Here is a 14524-nt window from a genome sequence, read left to right as displayed (position 1 = left end):
AATTGCACACCTTAGAACGTTTGTCAACTATTCAGAATCAAGCATTCAACAGCCCTTTGATGTAAATATATATACATATATATATGTATATGTATGTTTATTTTTGTTATGATATGATTACACTGTGGTGATGCTCATTCATCCATTTATTCCATTTATTATATATTAAGTAAATGCTGTTTAATATTATTCTTTTTTTTGTACACTCAATAATGATCTTGTATAATTTTTGCCTAGTATTATTTTAGTAGAAACATCTGAGGCGTGTACTTTGCTAAATACAATTTGAAAACAGTTAGTTTGCTGAGCTATAAAAGAGCAACATCTGAGAAATATAATTTTCTCGTCTGGGCTACAGAGCACAATTTTTTTGTTTGGTGCAGTGTTAACCAAATGCACCTGATTAGAAAAGTGCAGGCTAGAGAAAATTAAGTGATTATTGAACCACTATCAAAGGTACTGCACACACACACACACACACACACACACACACACACACACACACACACACACACTGATTAAAAGCTCTTCAGAGGAAAAAAGGATAAGTTTAATCAGAGACAAGTCCACCTTACTAATTGTGAATATAAAGCTCTGTGGTGATTGATGAGTTTATTTTACTCTTTGACCTCATTCTCCTTCGCTCCTCCTCATACTCCCTCCATCTCCCTCTCCTTCATTCTGTCTTTCTATGTCTCTCCCCTGCATCTAAAAGACATTCTGTCCTGTCATTGAGGGTTTTTTTCTATCCCACACTCCATCCATCCTGACTCACACTTAATGAAACCTGTCTTTACTCATTTTGCTTCAAAATTTTACAACAATTGTCGGTATTTTTTACTCCACATAATATAATACCAAACATTAGATGAGTAGATCATTAAGTGAATCATAATTACATGAGTTAGTAATAACTTTTCAAAATTACATTGATGTGTATTCAAGGCTCAGTGCTAAGGTAACTTTTATGGGAAATTTTAATTCTGGAATAATGTCTTATGCATGCGTAAAAACTACTCAGGTTTTAGAAACGCGTCTTCTGTCAGATGAAAATAAAAAGTGGAAGAAGTTAATTTGCTGGGTTTCCAAGGTTACAGTTACTGTGAGCATTATTCAGAGGTAACCGTCTCTCCTGTTAATGGATGTTGCTTTACAAGTGTGAGACTTTTTATTCAAGGTGTCATTTTTTAAGGATATTCTGAGGGCGGTGGATAAAATCTAGAAATAACAGTCTTTGATAAGTGAACAACACAAAAAGGCAGTAAAAAGTTAAAAGAAATAAGTCATTAGTAGATATGCTATTTCTTGTTTTTAGACATTTCAAAAATCTTAATAATAAGTTTCTCTTGTTTTCTGGGAAAATTGCCTAACAATCCTTTAAGATCAGTTTACTTGCAAAATATTAAATTACTTGTTTTCAAAGGGTATATCTTAAATTAAGTTTTTTTTCTTACTCTAATATATTTTTTTTTTCTCTTAAGTAAAAATCTAACAATTTAATGATGTTTATTAAAACAAAAAATAAAAACAAACTTAATTTGCTATTTTTTTTTAGTCAGACATTATTGAAAACAAGAAGTTTAGAAATTAGCCTAAGAAAAAGAAATCTTAATCACAATTTTCTCATTTTCTCTGGGAAAATAATCTAAGCAAAGATTAATTTACGTGCAATATATTATATTACTTGTTTTCAGAGAATGTGTATTAAATTAAGGTTTTTGTTTTTCTTACTCTAAATGTCTTGTTTATAAGCAAAAATGCTGTTTATGTTTTAAAAAAATGGTTTGCCAATGGTGTAAAAGATAAATAAACTTAATTTGCTAATTTATTGAGTCAGACATATTCTTTAAGGCAAGTCTTACACTTTTTAAAGCTTGAACACTAAAAATACTGATCAAGAAATGTATTGTTGCTGATTAAATCTGAACTCGCACTATGTTTATGCCTTTCTCTCTTCAGAAAGAACTTGTTTAAGTGGAGGAAACGTTTCTTTTCACAATGTTCTTAGTGTCACACCTGCTTTGCCTTTTAATATTTTAGCTTCATATGTTTGGTTGGCTTGATATATTTGTATTTGATATACTGAGCGGATTCAGTGTTATGTGCCGCTTAAATTTAATTGATAAAGTTAATACATTGCACTCTGTTATCACTCCAGAAATGATGGCCCACCCTGTGTTTTAGCTGGCTGATCTTGGCTCTATTGACCCAGTGCCACTTTTATTTCCTGTTATTAGTGAGGGCTTGACTGAGCGTCAGAGGAGCTGGTGCAGAGACAGAGTGTGATATATTAGCCTGTGCCCAGCTAAGTCAGTGGCCAAATTAGAAGCCTGACTGCAGGTTAAGTGAAATTTATGTTCCCTTGTGTAGCTGGGACAAAATTTGGAAGCAAAGCCGGAGTGTAAAAGGAATGGGGTTGGGTTCAGCAGTCCTTATGGTGTAGCGTTTGGGATTTCACAATGAATCCTGTTTTATTTGTCACAGGGAGTCCCAACAGTACCCATTATCACAATGCCATTATTGCATCAGCAGCAGTAAATTACTCCAAACTGGAATGCTGTTCCAGAACTTTTGCACTTGCTGTGTGAATGTAAGATGTGTTTATTTAAAGTGAACTTATGTAGGAACTGAGATCAGATCAGACAGAGATGATCCTTTCAAGCTGACCAAGAAGCAGAATTCCATGAGTCCAAATCAGCAAACCAGGACCACAAATAAGAGATCTGTCCAGCTATAAGTAACTCCTCCACAGCTTTAAAACAAAGAGCGCTTGTAAGAGATGAGCTAGAGAATGAACATTTAAGATGTCAATATTAGGCAGTTTTTAAAAAGACTGATTGGTTTGGAGATGGCATGTCTTGAGTCTAATGAGGAAAAATCGTAGAGATCCAAAACAGACCTTCTTGTTGAAGACCTCTGTTTGACCTCTCTCTTGAACGCAGGACTAAAATCCTCTTTAAAACCACTACCTTTCCATATCCTAATGCATCAGATCATTCCAAAACAATGATAGATGGACTTCAAACATCATTTCATCACATAATTCTACATAATGTCTGCAACTTTGTTTGTCCAACCCTTGGTAGGAGTTCTGATCAGTAAGGTATGGTTTTTGGTTCAGGGTGTGACTGTCTCTCCTCCTCTCACATAAATTACATGTTATCTGATTAGTCACACTTAAATTTCCCACTCTACCAAGGTATGATTTAGGGCATTTTATAATAAGAGTACAAAGAGTTCTGCCTCACTTATTATTCTTTTCTCTCTTTACTTAGTTTCTTTTCATTTCCGTTGCAAGTCTCATTTTCGACGTTTTTGCCATGAAGCAGCAGTCCACGACTCTAGTCTTTGCCCGTCTCAAACTTTCACTTCAAACAGCAGAGACTCAGCTTCCATTTATCCGCCAACACACCAGAATGTGATTGGATTCCCAAGACATCACTCCAGACACGAAAAGGCCTCCAGCGAATAACGATCCTGGGAAACCCCTTTTAAGCAAAATATGCCAACGAAGGGAATCCCCATATAACATAAGACATAAACAACAAAAGCAATGAATAACTCCAGATCCTAGCAGAACTGGTGCATTCATTTAAATTTAATAACCACGTCTATCAACCGGTATAAGGATTAAATTAATGATTTATGGTTCGTTTACGTTAGGTCTTATAAAGTGCATATTTTGCCAGAAACTCGGGATTTCATCATTTCACTCTCTTAAAAATCATTCTTTCATCACTTTCTTTCTTTCTGCATCTCATGTGAATGTGTGGGTGCATGTGTTTGTATTAGATATTAGTTTTATGTTTTAGAATAATAAAGTCTTGTCTGTATTTAAAGAGAAGTGTTCTTTGTGTTATCAGCTTAGGGATTTAATGTCTTAAACTGCTGATCTTGTTACCGTGCTAATAAAAATAGTGTTTTCACTATAGTTTGGATATTAAAGGACAATTCCGGCCAAAAACAAATAAATAAAAATAAAAATTGCTAGTTAATACCACTAACAGTACACTTCGCGTATACAAGCAGGATCCATCTTTGGAAAACAGTCTTGACCAGTCAAACCAAGGCGTTTGTGTACTGTCTTTATAAAGTATCTTATTAAACTGTCTGTACATTTACAAAATTCTCAATGCTTCGGTTTCCAGGTAGAGACCCTAAATATGCTTCCGTGTTATTGTGGGGCTATTTTGAGCCTTGTTAGTGGTATTAACTAGTGATTTTTATTTTACTTATCCGATGGCCCATACAATAGCGTTATAAGCTGATCCGTGGTTGAGCTAAAACTAACGTTAAAACTGGGTACATTCGATTATCATGAAAACGGTGGACTCGGTACCCATGTGTTATTTAGCCCTAGGTTCATTTTTGGCCGGAATTGTCCTTTAATATGCGCTAAAGAGTTCATAGTTACGGTCCATTTAACTGACTACTGGACGATTCATTTGTTCGGCTATAAAATAAGTCTTTCAAAATTCCCTATAAATGAATAATTCCTTTTGAGCTTAATTGACCTATTTTCCTTACACACACACACACACACACACATATATATATATATGTGCGGATCGCAAAAGCTGCTTACAAATCTTCAGTTCTCATTCTGCTGGATCTCTCTGCTGCCTTCGACACTGTGAATCATCAGATCCTTCTGTCCACCCTCTCATCACTGGGCATCAAAGGAACTTCCCTCCACTGGTTTGAGTCCTATCTCACAGGTAGGTCCTTCAGGGTTACATGGAGAGGCGAGGTATCCAAAGCACATCAACTGAACACAGGGGTTCCTCAGGGATCAGTTCTTTGACCGCTCCTCTTCTCCATCTACACCACATCATTGGGACCCATCATACAGGCACATGGTTTCTCTTACCATTGCTATGCTGATGACACCCAGCTCTACCTCTCATTTCAACCAGATGATCCGACAGTAGCTACACGTATCTCAAGCTGTCTGGCGGACATCTCTGCATGGATGAAGGAACATCACCTGCAGCTCAACCTGGCAAAGACTGAGCTTCTCGTCCTCCCTGCAAAGCCGTCTCTACAGCACGACTTCACTATCGAGCTAGAGTCATCCTCAATCACCCCATCAAGGTCGGTCAGAAATCTTGGAGTAATATTTGATGACCAGCTGACCTTCACAGACCACATTACAAAGATAGCTCGATCATGCAGGTTTGCAATGTATAACATCAGGAAGATCAGGCCTTTCCTAACTGAGCATGCAACACAACTTCTCGTCCAGGCCCTGGTTATTTCTAGGCTTGATTACTGCAATGCTCTTCTAGCTGGACTTCCATCATGTGTTACTAAACCTCTACAAATGATCCAGAATGCTGCAGCCCGCCTTGTCTTCAACGAGCCCAAAAGGGCTCACGTCACTCCTCTGTTCAACTCACTGCATTGGCTACCACTCGCTGCTCGCATCAAATTCAAAGCTTTGACGCTTACTTACAGATCTACCACAGACTCAGCTCCGTCCTACTTTTTACTCCCTACTACAAGTCTACGTCCCTACCAGAAGCCTACGATCGGCCAAGGAGCGACGGCTCGTGGTGCCATCACAGCGAGGCACTAAATCACTCTCCAGAACATTCTCATTCACGGTTCCATGCTGGTGGAATGATCTCCCCACCCTCGTCCGTAATGCAGAATCCCTTACAGCATTCAAAAGACAACTGAAAACTCATCTATTCCGTGAGTACTTTAAAAAATTAAAACATTTAAAAAAAATTCTTCTCTTTTAAATCTTTCCTTCCCTTTTAAATCTTCCCTTGTCTGGCTTTTGCTACTCTGAGCAATGCCTGAACTTTGTATTTTGAGCACTACTTGCGTCGTTCTTCCCTCTTCATGATGACTCGCTTGCTTTAGTCCTCAGATGTAAGTCGCTTTGTATAAAAGCGTCTGCTAAATGTAAATGTATATATATATATATATATATATATACTTACTGTATATATATATATATATATATATATATATATATATATATACTTACTATATATTTGTTGGGATGCCCTCTAATATATATACAGGTCCTTCTCAAAAAATTAGCATATTGTGATAAAGTTAATTATTTTCCATAATGTAATGATAAAAATTCAACTCTCATATATTTTAGATTCATTGCACACCAACTGAAATATTTCAGGTCTTTTATTGTTTTAATACTGATGATTTTGGCATACAGCTCATGAAAACGTCTCAGGTTACGTATGTAACCCTGGTTCCCTGAGAGGGAACGAGACGCTGCGTTGAGACGCGGTGGGAACGCTCTGCGTGATTGCGTCGTGAAGCACGTGTATAATCAGTCCAATGGAAGAGCGAGACGTCATAGGCGGTGACGTCATAGACCAGGAAGCTATAAAGCACACCAGAAAACAGACTGCGACAGCTTCTGAAAAGGCCTGAAGCAAGTCGATCAGGGCATGCAGGAAGTATGGCAGGAGAACGCAGCGTCTCGTTCCCTCTCAGGGAACCAGGGTTACATACGTAACCTGAGACGTTCCCTTTCAAGGGAACTCGAGCTGCGTTGAGACGCGGTGGGAACCCCATATCCACTACGCCATAATGAGAAATGCCCGTTCTGTGTGGAGTCCTTGCGCACACTAAGAAACAAGCAGCCTAGCCCCGGGAGTGGAGAGGTCTAGGTCGTAGAATCTGACAAATGTATGCGGTGAGGACCAGCCTGCCGCATTACAAACGTCCTGAAGGGAAACCCCTGAAATTAAAGCCTTAGAGGCAGCCATACTCCTAGTAGAATGGGCGCGGACAGCCATAGGTGAGGGCTGTCCGGCCGCTTCATAAGCAAGTGAGATAGCCTCAACTACCCACTTGCTCATTACCTGTCTCGATGCAGGGCAACCTTTCTTGGTTGAACCGAAGCAGACAAATAACTGCTCTGATCTACGCCACAGGGCAGCTCTGTGAACGTAGGCATCCAAAGCCCTAACGGGACATAACAGATTGAGACTTTCCTGATCTGGGGTAACGAAAGGTGGAGGGCAAAAAGCCTGCAGCACAATAGGGCCAGCCACATTAGTGGGGACCTTAGGAATGTAACCCGGCCTAGGGTGTAAAAATGCTTTCACCATACCAGGTGCAAATTCCAAACATGAAGGAGCCACCGACAGGGCTTGCAGATCTCCAATTATCTTGATAGAAGAAATAGCGAGAAGAAATAGAGTTTTTAGTGTAAGGAACTTCTCTGAAACCTCTTCAATAGGCTCGAATGGCCAAATCCCAAGCCGGTGCTCTAGAGTGCAATGCAGGCCTCAGCCTCAATGTACCACGGAGAAAACGAGTAATAAGAGGATCTCTCCCAAGAGAAGAAGCCCCCAAAGGGGAGCGATAAGCAGATATAGCCGCTACGTACACCTTTAAGGTGGAGGGAGATAATCCAGCAGAGAAACGGTCTTGTAGGAAATCGAGAACTGTACCAACCGGGCAGTTAACAGGATTTAAAAAACATTCTCCACACCATGTAGAGAACAATTTCCATTTCAATGAATATAGTTTCCTCGTGGAAGGAGCTCTGGATTGAAGGATGGTCTCAACGACCTCAGTCGAGAGACCGGATTCTAAGAGCTGGGCCCCCTCAGAGGCCAAGCCCACAGTTTCCACAACTCCGGGCGAGGGTGAAATATCGTGCCCCCTGCTTGAGATAACAAGTCCCCTCTGACAGGAATCTCCATGGGAGAGCCGTGCAGAAGGGACACTAGGTCCGAGAACCACACTCGGGTCGGCCAGTGCGGGGCTACTAATAATAGATGAGCCCCCTCTCGGCGAACCCTCTCCAGAACTCCCGGAAGCAATGATATCGGGGGGAATGCTTACAGGTGCAGCCTCGGCCACTCCTGTACCATAGCGTCCAGTCCGAGAGGAGCTGGATATGTGAGGGAGAACCAAAGCGGACCATGGGTTGTATCGTAAGATGCGAAAAGATCTATCTGAGCTTGACCATAGTTCTCCCATAGGAGCTCCACCACCTTGGGGTGAAGTCTCCACTCCCCGGGCCTCAGCCCCTGTCTTGACAGGATATCTGCTCCCACATTCAAACACCCTGGAATATAAACTGCCCTGAGTGACAGTAATTTCCCCTGGGCCCATAGGAGGATCTGATGAGCCAGTTTGCATAATAATCGGGACCTCAGACCCCCCTGATGGTTGATGTAAGAGACCACCGATGTGTTGTCCGTGCGGACGAGCACATGATGGCCTCTCAGGTCTGGCAGGAAGTATTTGAGAGCCTGAAATACCGCCATCATCTCTAGTCGGTTTATATGCCACGAAAGCTGATGGTCCTGCCAGACACCTGTCGCCGAGCGGCCACTCGTGAGGGAAGCATCAGTCGATAGCGTTACGCGTCGACAAGAAGCCCCCAATACTGGGCCTTGGGCGAGGAACCAAGGTTTCTTCCACATGACCAAGGCACGTAGGCATAGCCGCGTGACCTTGATCGTGCGAAACGGATTTCCCCTCGGAGAAAACCCCTTGGTCCTGAGCCACCACTGCAGGGGTCTCATGTGCAGAAGGCCAAAAGTAATTACGTTGGACGCAGCTGCCATGAGACCCACCAGTCTCTGGAACTGTTTCACAGTGAGTGACTGGCCTAGTTTTACCATATTTACGGCTGTGAGAATCGCAGAAATACGTGCTGGAGACAATCGTGCTTGCATAGTTGTCGAATCCCACATCACCCCTAAAAAAGTGGTCCTCTGGGCTGGGAGGAGCACACTCTTCTTGGTGTTTAGCCGCAACCCCAACCTCTTTATGTGAGACAGAACGACATCTTGATGCCGAACTGCCAATTGCTCGGAACGAGCCAGGACCAACCAGTCGTCGATATAGTTTAATACGTGAATGCCCTGGAGTCTCAGAGGAGCCAGCGCTGCATCCACGCATTTCGTAAAGGTGCGGGGTGATAAACCTAGGCCGAATGGAAGGACCCGATATTGGTATGCTTCGCCCCCGAAAGCAAACCTCAGGAACTTCCTGTGATGAGGATGAATGGATACATGAAAGTAAGCGTCCTTCAAGTCCATTGTGACAAACCAGTCCTCGGACTGAATCTGTGATACAATCTGTTTGAGTGTAAGCATTTTGAACTTGAGTTTGTGAACTCTGCTGTTTAACTGACGCAGATCTAGAATAGGACGCAACCCCCCATCCTTCTTGGGAACGATGAAGTAACGGCGGTAAAACCCTGACTCTCTGCTGGGAGGAGAAACCCTTTCTATAGCCCCTTTTTGCAGAAGCGTCAGTACTTCTAGCTCCATGACCCGAGCCTGCCTTGGGTCCACCACTGTGGGAAGGACCCCTTGAAATCTGGGCGGACGAGAACCGAACTGAATTCTGTAACCCTTTTCTATTATATGCAGGACCCACTGAGAAATATTTGGCAGTAGTTTCCACGCTGCCAGAAATTCTACTAAGGGGACCAGTCTCTCGAGACTGGCCTCGGGATTCGGTTGTACGGACATTTCGGTGCCCTGAAGCGGCGAACCGGCAGGGAACAACCGAACTGACCGTTCTACGATCCTCCTCGGAGAATCGTATGGGGACGCTGACACCTCGGTGCCCTGAAGCGGCGAACCGGCAGGGAACAACCGATGTGGCAGCGCTGCGACTCTCCTCAGAGAATCGCCCCCCAGAGGGTGCCGAGGATGAACGATTTCTCGAAATCGTCCCTCCTCGGAGGGGACCACCCTCAGAAGCCTGACGGTTTGGGCGTCAGGACTTCTTCTTAGCCCAAGCCTTCTTAGAGATGACAGTCCTCAGATCTTGCCTACCCCTAGCTGGCCTGGACTGCGACCGCCACCCAGATTCCCCAGATTGTGGAGGAGCCCAAGTGGCGACGCTCTGTTTTTGATGCACTCTGTGCTGTGAGGAGCTTGTACTCGGATGAGACTGCTCTGATTTAATAATCATTTTTCGCCCAGCAGTCTCGGGGACATCGAAACGTCGAGGAAGAAACCTCTGGAACGCAGCCGATTGTTTTTTCGTTTCTTGAAACCTATCGACGACACAGTTGATAGCGTCGCCGAACAAACTTGAAGGTGACAGTGGCGCGTCCAGAAGAACAGACCTATCTTTATCTTTTATATCAGACACATTTAACCAAAGATGCCGCTCCGTGGCCACCAGGGCTGCCATAGAACGGCCCACTGATTTGGCCGTCTCCTTGGTGGCCCGGAGAGACAGGTCTGTTGCGCGACACAATTCTCGAATTGCGTCAGCGCTGACTTCCTCACGTTCATCGATATCCTTCAGCAGATCAGCCTGGTATGCCTGCAGTATAGACATAGTGTGCAGACATGACGCAGCCTGACCTGCTGCCGAATAAGCTTTACCCACCAGCGAAGATGTAGATTTTAATGGCTTGGTGGGTAACGTCGGGGTTTTTAATGATGACAATGACTCGGGAGAGAGATAGCTCGCGAGCGTCTCTTCAGCCCGAGGCACCGTCACATAATCATAGTCACAACCATAATCAGATGCTCCCAAAACATTACTGTAACAGGAAGTTTGTGGGTTAAATACTCTGAATGACGCCGGTTTATTCCACGATCTCAAAACCTCATTGTGGAGATTGGGAAAAAATGGGAGTCCCCGACGTGGCTGTGTTTTAGATGGTAAAAATCTTTCATCTAATAAACTTTTCTTAGTAACACTCAGAGAATCATCAGCTGGCCATTCAATATTTAATCTAGCTACAGCACGAGATAAAACCTCCATAAGCTCCTCATCATTACCGGAGGCATGAGCTGGCGAAGACTCAACATCCCCCATATCAACACTGACGACATCCAGATCCTCAGAACTGGATAGCCGCAACAATGGTGCCCCAACCTGGGAAGGAGAAGCCGCAGCGCAGGCTCCTTCCTGGGCAGAGGCACCGGATCCAGCAGGTAAGGGTTGAGAAAGGGCTGGGCCCGTCTCAAGCCCCGCTACTAGATCCATATGCGAACCCCAAGATGAAAGCCTTCGCTGTGCCTCGGCAGCAGCGGGACCCGCACCTCGGGGAGCGCGAACCGAACTGTCCTCCTCAAAGAACGCCCGGCGAGAGCGGAGCGTCCTCACGGACAGCTTCTCGCAATGCTCACAGTCAGCTCCCTCGAGAACTGACTGGGCATGCTCCACTCCCAGACAAGCAACACAAAGCTGATATGTGTCCCCACCCGTGATGAAACGAGGGCAAGGGACAACACAACGCTTGAATTCTTGTTTCGCCATAATATATATATATATATATATATTGATAGATAATGTGCTTGTGACAGACAACAGTAAATAGACAAGGACAGTATACAGAGAGCGCTTGCTGAAGGCAACAGAAGCTGTCGCAGTCTGTTTTCTGGTGTGCTTTATAGCTTCCTGGTCTATGACGTCACAGCCTATGACGTCTCGCTCTTCCATTGGACTGATTATACACGTGCTTCACGACGCAATCACGCAGAGCGTTCCCACCGCGTCTCAACGCAGCGTCTCGTTCCCTTGACAGGGAACCCCAAATTCCTATCTCAAAAAATTAGCATATTGTGAAAAGGGTCTCTAAACGAGCTATTAACATAATCATCTGAATCAAATAATTAACTCTAAACACCTGCAAAAGATTCCTGAGGCTTTTAAAAACTCCCAGCCTGTTTCATTACTCAAAACCGCAATCATGGGTAAGACTGCCGACCTGAATGCTGTCCAGAAGGCCATCATTTACACCCTCAAGCAAGAGGGTAAGACACAGAAAGAAATTTCTGAACAAATAGGCTGTTCCCAGAGTGCTGTATCAAGGCACCTCAGTGGGAAGTCTGTGGGAAGGAAAAAGTGTGGCAAATAACGCTGCACAACGAGAAGAGGTGACCGGACCCTGAGGAAGATTGTGGAGAAGGACCGATTCCAGACCTTGGGGGACCTGCGGAAGCAGTGGACTGAGTCTGGAGTAGAAACATCCAGAGCCACCGTGCACAGGCGTGTGCAGGAAATGGGCTACAGGTGCCGCATTTCCCAGGTCAAGCCACTTTTGAACCAGAAACAGCGGCAGAAGCGCCTGACTTGGACTGTTGCTCAGTGGTCCAAAGTACGTTTTTTCGGATGAAAGCAAATTTTGCATGTCATTCTGAAATCAAGGTGCCAGAGTCTGGAGGAAGACTGGGGAGAAGGAAATGCCAAAATGCCTGAAGTCCAGTGTCAAGTACCCACAGTCAGTGATGGTCTGGGGTGCAATGTCAGCTGCTGGTGTTGGTCCACTGTGTTTTATCAAGGGCAGGGTCAATGCAGCTAGCTATCAGGAGATTTTGGAGCACTTCATGCTTCTATCTGCTGAAAAGCTTTATGGAGATGAAGATTTCATTTTTCAGCACGACCTGGCACCTGCTCACACTGCCAAAACCACTGGTAAATGGTTTACTGACCATGGTATTACTGTGCCCAATTGGCCTGCCAACTCTCCTGACCTGAACCCCATAGAGAATCTGTGGGATATTGTGAAGAGAAAGTTGAGAGACGCAAGACCCAACACTCTGGATGAGCTTAAGGCCGCTATCGAAGCATCCTGGGCCTCCATAACACCTCAACAGTGCCACAGGCTGATTGCCTCCATGCCATGCAGCATTGAAGCAGTCATTTCTGCAAAAGGATTCCCGACCAAGTATTGAGTGCATAACTGAACATAATTATTTGAAGGTTGACTTTTTTTTTTTTTTTATTAAAAACACTTTTTTTATTGGTCGGATGAAATATGCTAATTTCTTGAGATAGGAATTTTGGGTTTTCATGAGCTGTATGCCAAAATCATCAGTATTAAAACAATAAAAGACCTGAAATATTTCAGTTGGTGTGCAATGAATCTAAAATATATGAAAGTTTAATTTTTATCATTACATTATGGAAAATAATGAACTTTATCACAATATGCTAATTTTTTGAGAAGGACCTGTATATATATATATATATATATATATATATTACTGGACAAATTTAACCTGAAATTCAGGTTTCTCAGCTATTTAGTACAGCAGCACTCTTGCTTAAGCTTAAATTGCTAATTTTTTTATTCTGATTGAGGTGCGCCCAGATAAAGTGGATTGTTTTTTGAGAAGATAATGTAAAATAATTGGTGCAGATTCACTGTGACTGCAAGTGATTTTGTTTACGGCTTCTAACATAAAGTCTCATTAACTTGTCTTCTGATTGGAGAGGTTCTAGCCCGAGTGTGAGCTCTGACCGTTCAGCTAATTACTGACTGCTAGCCTGAGTGCTCTGTTTACTGACAGAAACGGACAGTTCACTCTTGCCGACGACCCGGCTGTGCAATCAGCCCCCCTTTCCTTTAATTACGAATTAATTTCAGCATCGCTGTTTGTATTACCGGCCACGGTTTGCACATTTCTTGGCCTTAAACAGTCAAATAACCCATGAGTTTCACCCCTTCATGGAATGGTGTGATTGAAGTGTCTGATATCTTTTTTGCCATTTTTCTCTAATGTCCACAAACTGGGCTGCAAAGACAATACTGCGATCCTTGTAATACATTCTTATCAGATTATAACTTCATAATCGATGTCTGGGATCTTATTTGTGCTCTCTAACATATTTAAAGTGTTTAATTTGTGTCGAGTTACCTACTCATAGCTTCAGAATATGCCTTAAACGATCATTAGACCAGCTGAGCTTTGATTTAAAATACCACATACAATATTCAGATTAAATTAAGGAAATGTCTCTTTTTATTTCAACTGGACTCAGTACTGTAGACTGAAGAAATGTGCAGAGAAAAATTTGGTTGCTCAAACATTTCTCTTTATCTCAGATGTTTCTCCTTAAAGTTCTTAGGAAATAAAAACAGACACATCAATGAGATAATTTACTCTCAGAAGTATTTGATTAGAAACATTTGAGGTTGTATTGATATGTTTGTTTTAAAGGGGTCCTGTTATGCTTTTTTATATTTTTAACTTTCTTTAACATGTAATGTTGCTGCTTGAGCATGAAAAAGGTCTGCAAAGTTACAAAGTATATCAGTGTGCATTGTTTCTGAACTCCCTGAAATGCCTCTATTGTAGTCTTGAGTTTACAAGTATACACATCAAATGGGCGTGGGCTGGTTTAGTTTGACCAATCACAACACACTGGTCCAGCCCACCAATCAGAGCACACTGCGCTTCTCAGAAGGAGGGGTTTCATATAGACAGTTACTAAACAGAGCGTTACTGACAGACTGCAAAGAGAGGTGCTGCAACAATGTAAAATAATGAAAATAGGTGTTTTGATTGAACATTCAAGCATGAAAACCTATTCCGACCCCGGAAACAAAATCAAGAGTTTATATAAAATGTATCAACATCACAATCCTTTAGTCCCAACCTATTTTACTTTGTAATGTGGCATATTTCTGAGTGAAACAAGATCAGTGAGAAAAATAGCATAGGTGTTCTATCCATCTGGAATTTATTGGATCATGAAAGAGTGGATGTTTCAATATAAGAATGAATCCACACCTGAATGCAAGTTTGCTATACCAGTGCCT

General features: G+C 42.7%; 1 protein-coding gene across 1 annotated transcript in view; it reads left to right on the top strand.

Annotated features, from left to right (window-relative positions):
• Nucleotides 1-14524, top strand: part of LOC143745373 (cadherin-18-like) — a 58052-nt gene that overhangs the window by 17874 nt on the left and 25654 nt on the right. The window lies entirely within an intron of this gene.

Source organism: Siphateles boraxobius, unplaced genomic scaffold (assembly GCF_051911475.1).
Source record: "Siphateles boraxobius isolate OS27281-9 unplaced genomic scaffold, OSU_SipBor_1 1, whole genome shotgun sequence".
Taxonomy (NCBI): Eukaryota; Metazoa; Chordata; class Actinopteri; order Cypriniformes; family Leuciscidae; genus Siphateles; species Siphateles boraxobius.
The sequence above is the reverse complement of the archived record's forward strand: the minus strand, read 5'-3'. Positions and strand labels throughout refer to the sequence as shown.